Below are 13,532 nucleotides of genomic sequence, written 5' to 3'. Positions count from 1 at the left end.
TGGAAATCATCTTATTTTTAAACTCTTAGTTGGGTTGATTTCTTTTTTTTTGGTGATTAGAATATAAAGATGTATGTTTGTCATTTAAAATATAATTGCTAACTTAGGCATCTCTACTTTAAGAAGTTGAGCATCCAAAATTTCAATAAACATTATTTCTTTATAGCTATTCATATTTTGCATTGAATATGAATATAATTTTTTAAAGGAATCAATTGGATAAAATTATATATTAAATAGTACTTTTATTCTTACCTCTAATTCTCAGCATACATATTTCTATACAAGCCAGGAAGAAATGTCATGGATGATCAAAATGAAAAACAACCAGAATGAAATGTTTAGCAGTACAGTTAGCATTTATGGCACACCCCCCTCCAAACAGATTAAATGCACTCTCAGTCTTACAGGGTGTAGTTAATGCTAAAATAGGGTTTTAAAAGAATAGCTCTCCTTTTTAAAGAAATATACTGCCATCATTTATCCTGAAAATATATTGAAAAAATGGTGAGCAGAGCTTTAAGACAAGAGCTAGCTCATTCTTCAGTGTGCCGAACAAATAATGAGAAATTAAAAGAAGCTTTTTTCTTCTTCTTGGCCTTAGGATTATATACCATGCATTTTTTAAAAGTCCACAGAGCAAATAAATGATTCCACTTGAGTGTTTAATCATGACACTATATTACAACATGTCTGACTTTAGAATACAAGACATTGTATACTGAAATTTTTCATGCATTTTTATATTATATATACTTGTAGCATTTCCTCTTATCTTGCTACTTTAACATACATATCCAAGATTTAAGAGAATATAGAAGTCACCATTATGTACAGTTTCACCTTCTGAGGTTTTGATTACCCACAGTCATCATTAGTCCAAAAATATTACATAGAAAAATTCCAGAAATAAACCCTTTAAATACCATTCAGGGTAATGTGACAAAGTCTCCTGCCATCCCACTCTGTCCCTGCCTGGGATGCGAATCATCCCTTTGTCCAGGGCATCCACACTGAGTACACCGCCTCCTGTTAGTGACTTAGTAGCCATCTTGGTTGTCAGATCAGTCTGAGAGAGACAGAGGGAGAGAGAGTGAGATATTCACTTAACTTTCATTGCAGGCTATTGTTATAATTGTTCTATTTTCTTATTAGTTATTAGAATACACATAATACGTAATATATTCCTAAGGTTTGGTACCAACAGCAGCTTAATGCATCTGCTGAGGGTCTTGGAATGTATCCCCATGAATGAGGGGGGGTACTGTAATCTAGAAACATTGCCAGCATTGTCACAACATGACAGATTTTCAGTAGAAGGCAGAAGGAGCCCCCTTCAGGTTACTTACAAAGTCCAGTGGACGGACATGAAAAGACTCAAATGTCCCCCATGTCACCAGAGTAGGGTTCATAACGTAGTGGGCAGTGGGTAGGGAAGGGGCATCTCTGGATAGAGTTCAGAGGGTCCTTAAACTGAGATGGAAAAAGAATTAGATGTTTGTTTTCAGTAACCTCTAAAATAAATGTAGCACTTAAAAAATGTATGAATATGGACAACAAACCTCAATAGAATTAGCAGTGCCTGTGATTTTTGTCACCAAAAGAAAGAAAATAGTTTTCATATTACATTTGTTAGTTATTATAGATGTATAGAACTAATTATAGTTTTAGTTTATCACTTGATTAATATAGTTTTCAAAATTCAAGAGTTTTCAAACTACTTCAAAATTAGGGAAGTTTTAGCTCTGTTCCTGTATTGTGTTACTTAGTCTATCCAAAAAGATACATAGATATTAGTACCTCTTAAAGTTAGTTTTGTAACTATTTGGATGATGCAGTTGGTTTCCCTCTTAAACCTATGCTTTTCACTTATTAAAGAGCATGCTCTCAGAAGGGGCTCAAAAGATTGGAGTCCATAGGAGAAAAGGGTTTAAGAAACCTGTTTTAAACACCAGAGGTACTTGTCCAGATTAAATACATTTTGTCTCCCTAGAGGACAGCCATATGTTATGGAACTAATAAAATAGGGTGCCTAATAACTTATCAGATTTTCTCTGACTAACAGAATGTAGGGTTGGAAAAGAATGGGACTTTTTAAAGCAGGCAGCCCCAGCACATAGAAGAAATGAATGAGGCATTTTGGTGAGATCGGCGTGGGGCCAAGGTGCAGTAGGTGGGGACCAAGCGTTTGAGAATGGAGCAAATGGTCTGGGCAGTGTCAGGGAAGGAGTGTGGCCTTAGGGATCCTAGCTGTAACACTTTTTAGCTTTAAAGCCTTAGGTGAGTCAGTCAATTCCTCGGAGCCTTAGTTTCCCCATTTATGGTTGGAAAAGGTACATAAAGCTTTAAATCAACAAGTCACTTTAACATTTATTTTCTCCTTTGACTTTCATGCTTTTGTGGCAATGGGTATTATTTTAGTCTTCATTTCACAGATGAGGACATTTTTGGCCAGAGAATACATAGAACTTCCAGACCCAGAGCTTTTCTTTCTGACTTTCTTATGCTGCATGTTTTCCTTGAAGCTATGAGGAAAAATAATTGAAATACGCATTTGAAAACACTTTATCATAGTCTGTGAAGTAACTAGATAATTTTTACAGACTCTAATTTTTCCTCTTATTGCATCAATGTAAGAATTTTTCTTCCTTTTCTTTATTTTTTAATCTTTAAATTAAATTTTATTTTATTTATTAAACACTTACTGAGAACCCTCTGTGCTGGACCTGAGAGAAAATAACAGGCTAGTTGAGGAGATGAAAGGGGTGGGTGGGGATAATTAAAGTGTGAATAGAAGTTGTTCCAGCAAAATGCTATTGGAAAACAGGGAAAACAGCAATTAAATCAACTCTTTATAAATCCTGGGAAACTGAAGATAAGATATGAGCCAGACATTGAAAGATGAATAGGAACTTATAAAGCTATAGCATTTTATCTCTTTTTTTCTCTGAAAGAGAACCCGAAAAAAAAAAAGATTTGATTGACTTTTGTGGTGGGGACACAATGCAATATATAGATGATATTTCATAGAATTATACACTTGAAACCTGCCTGTATAATCTTATTAACCACTGTCACCCCAATACATTTAATTAAAAGACAAAAAACTATGTTTTTGGTAATTAAAATACTTGCAATCCTTTCTTTATATCATACCACAACTTTTCTCTAATTTTAAATATCTTTTCCTTTTTCATTAATTGGACCAAAGTTCTCAGTTTTAGCAAAGAAATAATTTGTTTCATTTAATACTGTTTTTCAGGTTTTCTGCTCTCAAATAATTCAATGAATATGTGATTAGCTCATAATATTACAATGTGCTGTGCTAGCCATGGAGGTTATGGATAAATGCAAGTCATGGCCTTTGTCTTCAAAGAGCATTAAATTTAGTTGGATGAATGGCATTTTCTGAAATTTGCCTAATATGGAAAAGTAGCATACATATTTTGATATGAACTCTGTATAAATGTATACCGAAAGAAAATGGAAAAAGTTGTAAGTGCAGCTTCAAATACACATCTGCAGAACGCTGATAGAAAAGTTCAATAAGAAGAAGGTTTCACCCTGGTATACCCCTTGATCTCTGACCAAGAAAAAGACAGAAGATTCTGAGGTCATTACAGGAAAAATACTCCCTACTCCATGAAAGGAAAAGAAAATGCAGCAGCAGCAGCTGGGTGTTGCTTTTGTGCATTTAATTTAACTCTTTGTCAGCCTCAGTGAAGCCAAAGTTTGTCTCACTTCACGCAAAAATTCTTTCTTGAAGTTTATAAGCACCAGTTCAATGGAGGAATTGCTCTGTCTTATCTGGATCCTTCTATTCCCAGCTGTGAAATTGATTGATGTTTTTAAGTCCTAAGAAGCCTCCCCTTGTAGATCTGTTTTCTGGTTCAAAGGAGGGGGGGAAAGGCAGGAGAAATTTTTTAGGGAATACCTTAGAAACAAATTTAAAAGTGGTATATAGCTGGATTTTATGAATTGGGAAATCTCCGAAATTAGTCAATGTATTAAGAGTGGAAATAAATGTCAAGAGAGAAGTTGCTTGGCCAATGTAATTGTATGTCTCAGATGAACATTCCTAGCTGTGTGGAATTTGCTTAAATGTAAAGGTCTACATGTAATATTTCCATTGGCTTTGGCTGAGATCACTATTTGGCAGAACAGAAACAAGATTCTGGTCCCAGATGTGTCACTGGTGATCAGTGCCACCTCACCTCTTGGTTCTCAGAGTTCAATTCAATTCAGCAAATATTTATTGAGTGCTTATGGCTGCTGACTTTCCTAAGTCAGAGAAAAATAATGAGATGTTAGTAAAATGTGACATGTCTTGGGTAAGATGGGGCCACATATGGAAAACCATTATCACCATTGGCATTTTAAACCAGAAGTTGAATTTAATTGCATTAATAACACCAGTCGTGTACCTTGCTTCGAGGTACAATGATTTCCACACTATATTCTGATTTTTAAATCTTTGAGAATCACTGGATACACACCCCAATCCCCTTACAAGCTTTGCTTGTGAGTAAAATAACACCATCCCCTGTCTAGCATCGGTTATGCACATCCCTAATAGCTCAGCTGAGGGACAGCATTAGCCATTATATAAACTAATTGGGTTAATTCTGCTCTGGAATTTAGGCAAATAATGTAACTGAGATAAACAGAGGGTCACTTATGCGTCTACTTGTACACATTTATCTACACTTTTTATTTATACTACTAAATGCTTAAAACAACACTAGGCTATAAATTTGCCTTTTCTTTCTGATTCTCTTGGCAGCGTTTCTTACATGCTTAACTTTTAAAGAGTGGAGTTCGGTCTCCTCTCAAATAAATAAGAGAGCAGTAGAAGGAAAAAACTGCAGCTACAAAGTAGTTCTAACCCATTAAACACAGATGGCTCACAGGGGGTTTAATCATCAGGAGCGAACACACATCACGCTGAAATATAGAGCTGTTTTCTATCACTTGTTACCATTTGAATGTCTGTCTCAGGAAAGTGAATTCCATATATCTTCCTGGCCATCAGTTGCCCTTTGAATACTCCTCTCTCTGATGTAGCTAGATTTCTCTTCAGAACTTACTGAGATGAATGAGCTCTTGCCACACATAGAAGTGAAAGAAAACATTTCTTTCTCTGCCAGAACAGATGAGATTCGTCATTAGGCGAATGGATTTGACCTTGTAAAGTGGACCAAAGCAATTAACAAACAAACCCTTTTGGAGGCAAATTGTCTTTATCCTAGTCTTCTAACAGAAGCTTTTCTTTCTATTTTTTTAATGTGCTCCCAGCTATGTTGCAACTAATCACCTGAAAAGAATTCCAAACGTGGGATAAGAAAGCATCTCTAATGTAAGCCTTTCTATGCAGAGAGAATTTTATGGACACTTAAAAATTCATCTGGATTTATCCTTAGCTGCCATTTGTCAATTATCAATGATAAGTCAAATTGATCAGAAGTTACTAAAGAGATCCATAAAACCAGTTTGATGGCAGCATATAAAGTAAAACCAGAGATCAGCATTAGAGTCTATCATAAAAAGGTAAGAAACTCAATCTGAGGACAACTATGCTACCTGAGAAAAAGATTGATTGCACTTTGCATCTCTCTCCTCAACGCACAGTATGAGTTCCTTTAATCTATTCATCTCCTAAAGCATGATCCCTCTTCAATAGTTTCTTTCCTTCACTTCTTATCTATCCTTATTCTCCTTTTATCTACTCTTCCCCTTTCCTGGAGACAACTTCTAGCTAAAACCCACTCTTCAAGACGAAAGTTTTAGGTGACATTTAGGGAAAGAGCAGCTACCAATCCCTGGGATAACAGCAAAAGAAAGCAGCCTCCTTACTTCCCCCCTTGAGTACGTATGAGTCCAGTCGATGCTATTAAAGCAGATGACATAATCTTGAGTAAACCCAGCTGATAAACCATGTGGAAGCTGCTCATCTACCGTGGACCTGCAAGACCCCTGTCTTACTATTTCATTTGTCTTTCGCCCTGAGTTTGTAAATCACTCAGCAATTTGGACACTTAGATATAGATGGAAAGTTGTTGTTTTACCCTGGGAATAGCTTAGTCAGTTCAAGCTACTTGTGTCATGGAAAGGCATCCCTTCTTCTAAAATGTTTATACATATATTTTACTTATTTTATTCTTTTCTTGGAAAATCTACCTTTAGAAAAACAAACAAAAGATAGGTAAGGATTAAGGTAAAAGACTAGCAAAATGTCTCAAATCTTAGTGCAGTTTTTATTGATAACTTAAAAAAAATTATTACTGAGGGAAATATTAAATGCACTTACCACTATTTTTATTTTTGCCAGTAGATGGCACTGCACAGGTGTAAGCAAAGTCTACACCAAGGAGACTTGGGGGAAGACAGGGTCATCAACTCTGCTGACTGGTGTGAAACACCCTCCATTAGAGTTACCTCTCATAAATATTGTCTCTAGCAGTCCCAATAGTCCTATGTGAGGGAAGAACATAAATTTACTAACACTAATTTTCTTTGTTAAACAGTTCTTACGATGTGACAGGTAAGTAGATCCTCTTATTTTCCTTTTTAGCTAAGAAAACTGAAGCGCTGAGAGGTTAAGATTCCCTAACATCACAGAGCTAGGAAGTTGTCGGACCACGATTTCGGCCAAATATTTGATCTGATCTGTGTTCCCATTGCTTTGCTCCCTTTCAGTTCACTAACATACATCACTCTTTCAGCTATTCAACAACTTTTAAGGAGCTGACTTGAAAAACTAAGGCACTAAAATGTATAGATTTCAGTCAGAAAACCAGACAAATTTTGGGAGCATCAGGCTAATATTGAGAAAAGCAAAGGGGTCTGCAGAGGGAAGAATATGGGGGAAAACAGGGCAAGCTAACAGTGGTCAGAAACACGAGAGGAGAGGATGCCATACATAAAATTCACCAATTCACAATTTTGCTTAGAGTCAGGATGCTGCATATATTTAAAATTTTTATTTATTTATTTTTAGAGAGAAGGGAAAAGAGGGAGAAAGAGGAGAGAAATATCAATGTGTAGTTACCCCTTGTGTGCCCCCTACTGGGGACCTGGCCCACAACCCAGGTATGTGCCCTGGCTGGGAATCAAACCAGTGACCCTTTGATTTGCCAGCCAGCACTAAATCCACTGAACCATATCAGCCAGGGCAGGATGCTGCATTTTTTTAAAAAAAACAAATATATTCTTAATATCATTCAATTATATTTTACATTCTGGCTGAGGTAGAGCTTTAATCAGCAGATTATAATTACTTTACGTCTTGCAGCATCAGCTCCAGTCACTCTCCCTTACTGCAGGCATCTATATTTTTGGCAACACCTAGAGCTTTAGATGACTTAGAATTGTGCCATCTTGAAAATCTAAAATAACAACTTCCTGACATTATCCTACACCCTTAATATTTTTTTAAACTTAGTTTCTTCAACCTGCCTATTATCTGACCCCATTAATTCTTCCAGTCCCTCTACCTAAGCTCATTTTCTCTTGACACTGTCTTCCATATCTACTTTTTTTATCCTCATAGCCCATTTTTTAAAAAAACACTCTTTTCCCAATACCTTCAAAAACCTACTGTTTTCTTTTACTACACCTGCCTGCCTCCCCTTGGGCTAGTCAACATCACCTTAAAAACTTCAGGAGTATCTGCAGATTGGCTCTACCTAACGAATACCTATGAACTGCACTAAAAATGTGAATCTTTGTTCCCACAGGGACTCTCCACCTGTCTGAGAACAGTCATTCTTACCTTTCTATTTCCCACTGTTCACTCTTCAGACCTGTTAGCTTGATGCACTCCCACCTCACTGAACCTTTTTCACAAGGAAGAAAGCCATCTTGAAAGACCTTCATCAATCCCCTGCCATTACATCCCTAAATATATATTCATAAGTGTTTTTTATTCTTCTGGTTTATTTAGGGGATGAGAGATTCATTTTAATTCTAAGCACTGTTCTCTACTGTATCTCTTCACATCTTCTTAGAGTTTTATGGCATCTGTATGTTTAAACTTCTCTGTTCTTCCATTTACCTAACCTCATTGATTTAGAGAAATAATAATAATAGTTGGAAAAAATCTTCATTTTTTTTGAAGTAGCCCCTTCACTATTTCCAGATTTCCCCCCAAACTTCCTATGAAGATACATCTGCACTCAATAGCTCCACTTTTTTACTTGCTGCTCACTATTCAAATCTCTGAGATTCAATTTTGAGTTCTATCAATCCACAGAAATTACTTTTTTCAAGATTACCAGCCTAAAATCAATAGTCACTTTTCGGTTCTGTTCATCAGTTCTGTGTGGGTTGAATGGTGTCCCCTAAACATTCAAGTCCTCAAGGTCTTTACAGATATGACAAGTTAACATCATACTGGGTGGGGATGGATCCTAATCCAATGACTGCTGTCCTCATAAAAGATAAATTTGAATGCAGATAGACAGACAGAAAGAGAATATCATGTGATGAAGGTAGAGATTTGAGTGGTACATCTAATAAGCCAGGGAATGCTGAAGATCATAGTCTACCATCAAAATCTAGGAGAGAGGTAGGGTAGATTCTCCATTGAGCTTCCAGAACTTCAATGCATATCAGCACCTTGACTTCAGACTCAACAGATTCTAGTTAGTTTTAAGCCATCGCATTTTTGGTACCTTGTTATCATAGCCTGAAAAAAATCTCTGGCACTTCTGATTCTGACTACACTCTCTGGTTTTAGGAATCTTCCAGGCTGGCTTCTCTGGCACCTCACTCATCTAGTCCTCCTCTTCCTTCTCCTTCTTTTCCCCAGCCTACTCTTTCCCTGTGCCCAGGTGTTCAACTCTATTCCCTTCTTCTTTCTCTACATTTTTTTTGCAGATTTTTTTATTGCAATAAACTGTGCCCTTGGCCAAACCCCAGATCTTCCTTCTTAGGAGATCATTTACTGGTGCGCTCCAGAGATAACAGAGAGAGGAAGCTCCAGCTGACCATAAAATTCTAACCCACTTCTGGTTTAAAATATATATAAATACATTTATGAGATATTATATATTATATAAAAACTTAATTTTTAGAGCAGTTTTAGGCTATAGCCTCTCCCCTTATCAACATCTTGCATTAGTAAGGTGCACACATTATAATGGGTGAGCCAATTTAAATAAATTATTAACTAAAATCCAAAGTGTATGTTAGGGTTTGCTCTTTGTGTTGTACATTCTATGAGTTTTGACAAATGTAGCCATCATTACAGTATACTAAACAGTTTTGCTGCTCTAAAAGTTCTTCGTGGTCTGCCTATACATTTCTCCCTCCGCCTGAACCTGGCAATCACTGATTTATTTACCATCCCCATGGTTTTGACCTTTCCAGAGCATCAGTTGAGGGATTATGTAATACACAGCTTTTTCAAATTGGCTTCTTTTACTTAGCGGTGTGCATCTGAGTTTCCTCCATTTCTTTCTGTGGTTTGAGGGTTCATTTGAATAATATTTTATTGTATGGATGGATGTACAATACTTTGTTTATCAATTTATCTATTTTAAGTATATCTTATTCATTATGCTATTAGTTATTCGATTTTCTTTTTATCCCCCTTCACCCTGTACCCCCTCCCTCTAGTATCCCCCTCCCCTAATTCATGTCCATGGGTTGTACATATAAATTCTTTGGCTTCTCCATTTTCTCTATTATTCTTAACTCCCCCCATCTATTTCATACCTACCAATTATGCTGCTTATATCCTGTACCTCTTCTCCCATTCTCCCTCTTCCCCCTCCCAGCTGATAACCCTCCATGTGATCTCCATTTCTGTAATTCTGCTCCTTTCCTAGTTGTTTACTTTGTACATTTTTTTAAGACTCAGTTGTTGTTGATAGTTGTGAGTTTGTTGTCATTTTACTGGTCATATATTTTTATCTTCTTTTTCTTAGGTAAGTCCCTTGAACATTTCATATAATGAGGGCTTGGTGATGATGAACTCCTTGAACTTGACCTTAACTGGGAAGCTCCCTTGAACATTTCATATAATGAGGGCTTGGTGATGATGAACTCCTTGAACTTGACCTTAACTGGGAAGCACTTTATCTGCCCTTCCATTCTAAATGATAGCTTTACTGGCTAGAGTCATCTTGGGTGTAGATCCTTGCCTTTCATGACTTTAAATACTTCTTCCAGCCCCTTCTTGCCTACAAGGTTTTTTTTTTTTTTGAGAAATCAGCTGATTATCTTATGGGAACTTCTTTATAGGTAACTGTCTCCTTTTCTCTACTGTCTCCTTTTCTCTTGTTGCCTTTTTTTAAACATTGTTTTTTTTAAAGATTTTATTTATTTATCTTTAGAGGGGAAGGGAAGGAGAGAAGGAGAGAAGTATCAATGTATAGTTGCCTCTCATGAGTCCCCTGCTGGGAAATGGCCTGCAACCCAGGCATGTGCCCTGACTGGGAATCGAACTGCGATCCTGTGGTTCGCAGGCCCGTGCTCAATCCACTGAGCTACACCAGCCAGGGCTCTTGTTGCTTTTAAGATTCTCTTCTTCTCTTTGACCTTGGATCATGTAATTATGATGTGTTTTGATGTGTTCCTCCTTGGGTCCAACTACTTTGGGATTCTCTGAGCTTCCTGGACTTACATGTCTATTTCCTTTACCAGATTGAGGAAGTTTTTCTTCATTATTTTTTCAAATAAATTTTCAATGTTTTGCTGTTTCTATTCTCCTATGATTCAGAGCCCCTATGATTCAGATGTGGGAACATTTAAAGTTGTCCCAGAGGTGCTAAAGCCTCTCCTCGTTTTTTTGAATTCCTGTTTCTTCATTCTGTTCTGGTTGGGTGTTTATTTCTTTTTTTTAAATTTTATTTGTTTACCTTTAGAGAGGAAGGGAAGGAGAGAAGGAGAGAAATATCAATGTATGGTTGCCTCTCGTGAGTCCCCTGCTGGGAACTGGCCTGCAACCCAGGCATGTGCCCTGACTGGGAATGGAACCACAATCATGTGGGTTGCAGGCCTGCGCTCAATCCACTGAGCTACACCAGCCAAGGCTATTTCTTCCTTTTGTTCCAGATCATTGATTTGAGTCCTGCTTTACTTCCCATCCCTATTGATTCCCTGTATATTTTCCTTTATTTCGCTTTGTATAGCCTTCACTTCTTTCTTTATTTTTTTTGTCCGTGTTCAATCATTTTTGGAAGCATCCTGATTAGTAGTGTTTTGAACTCTTCATCTGATAGGTTGGCTGGTTGCTATCTCCTGGTTGCTTATTTCTTTTTCTGGAGTTTTGATCTGTTCTTTCATTTGGGCCATATTCCCTTGTCTTGGTGTACCTGTTACACTGTAGGGGGTAGAACCCTAGGAATTCATCAGAGCAGGACAACCCATGTTGCTGCACTGTGGCTCTGTCTGTGGGGGAGGGGTTAGAGAGGCCCTCGCTTGGCTCTCACCCACTTTCAGTCACTTCCCTAATTTTCCACAAGCAAATTGGGCCCTTCTGGTGCTAATTAATGGATGAGTGGGTTTGTGTAAGTTCCAGGACCCTGTGGGTCTCTCCAATGGACTCTTCTGTGAGACTGGGAGTCTCTTTCTGCAAACTCTACAGGTGTTTTCAGTCAGAAGTATTAGGCTTAATTTTCCCTCACTGGAGCCCTGGGTTGCACAGTCTGTCTTGCTAATGTTGTTCCTCTTGGCTTATCTGCATGCAAATGTGGACCACCCATTCCGCCATTTCACCCACCTGGTCTGCTACCACTGCCTTGCCATGCATCTTTTATGCCCTGGCTGCCAATCTCTGCCCCTCCTCTGGTCTGGATGAATGTTTCTTCTTTAAGTCCTTGGTTGTAGGACTTCCCTACAGTTTGGCTTTCTAGAAGTTCTGGCTGTTTTTTGTTTTTAAATTGGTTGTTGTCCTTCTTTTGGTTGTGCGAGGAGGCAAAGAATATCTATCTACCTATGCCTCCATCTTGGCTGGAAGGATCTCCATTTACCTATTAAAGGGCATCTCGGTTGCTTCTAAGTTTTAGAAATTATGAGTAAAGCTGCCATAAGCATTCATGTGGAGATTATTGTGTGGACATAAGTAGTCAATTCATTTGGGTAAATACCAAGGAGCATGTTTTCTGGACTGTATGATGAAACGTATATTTAATTTTGTAAGAAACTCTTAAACTATCTTTCAAAGTGACTTTGCTACTTTTTATTCCCACTAGCAATGAGTGCGAATTTCTATTCTTCCACTTTGTCAAAACATTGTGGATTTTGGCCATTATAATAGGTATGTAGTGGTATCTCATTGTTATTTTAATTTTCAGTTCACTGATGCCATGATCTTAAACATCTTTTCATATACTTATTTGACATCTGTATATCTTCTTTGGTGAGGCCTTTGTCTGCCCATTTTTAAAATTGGGTTTATTTTCTTATTGTTGAGTTTTATAAGTTCATTGTATTTTTCAGACATAAGTCCTCTATCAGATATGTGTTTTATGAAGATCCTTCCAATTTTATGTTTTGTCTTTTCATTCTCTTTCACAGAGAAAGAATTTTTAACTGTAATGTTACCTAAGTAATTAACTTTTTCCTTCCTCAACCCTGCTTTCTCTGTTTTGTTTAAAATCTCATTGCCTAACCGAAGATCATCTAGATTTTCTTCTAGTTTTATAATTTTGTCTTTTACCTTTAGGTCTTTGGTCCATTTTGAGTAAAATTTTATACAAAATGTACAGTTTGTGCATAGATTCATTGTGTTTTTGCATGTTGATATTCATTTGTTCTGGCACCATTTGTTAAAGAGGTTGCCTTTTTTCCTCCCTTGAATCACCTTTGCTCCTTTATTGAAGATCAGTTTACTATATTTGTGTGAGTCTATTTCTGGGCTACATCTGATTTTCATCCTTTGTGTTTTAACTTCCCCAATATGAACCTGAGTGTCATTCTTTACTCCTCTTTGCCAAGCACTTTACACATAATACTACAATAATCTTATGCTATAATTAGGCCCATATTAATAGCGAAAGCCTCAGCTGAGAGAAGACTCTATTTATATAAATAGACTGTACATATTTATTCTTAACCCTTATGGTGTATTACCATACACAGCTTGTAAGTGGCAGGGCAATTAGACTACAAGAAATGAATCTGCAACCATTACACTACTTTCTAAATATATTTTGAAGTCATTTGCCCTGGCTGATGTAGCTCAGTGGATTGAGTGCCTGACTATGAACTGGAGTCATTAATATCTCTTTATCCTCATTGCCACCATATTAATTTAAGGATCATCATCTTTCGTTAAGTTTACTAAGAGCACTTTCTTAATGGGTTTCTTTAATCCAGTCTGGCCCTAATCCAGGTTGTTACTTCTAAAGCACAAATCTGATAACACTAAATTTAAAACCATCTCATGGCTCCCCATCACCTCTAAAAAAAGCAGACACTCCAGAATATGTTTACAACTTCCCCCTTCATCCGAATTTCTAACTGTGCCACACTAACCTGCTTGTACTTCCCATGGGCACTTGGCCCAAGGTTAATCTGCATCTTTG

Source organism: Sturnira hondurensis, unplaced genomic scaffold (genome assembly GCF_014824575.4).
Source record: "Sturnira hondurensis isolate 20B ecotype Veracruz unplaced genomic scaffold, ASM1482457v3 Scaffold0019910, whole genome shotgun sequence".
NCBI classification, from domain to species: Eukaryota; Metazoa; Chordata; class Mammalia; order Chiroptera; family Phyllostomidae; genus Sturnira; species Sturnira hondurensis.
The sequence above is the reverse complement of the archived record's forward strand: the minus strand, read 5'-3'. Positions refer to the sequence as shown.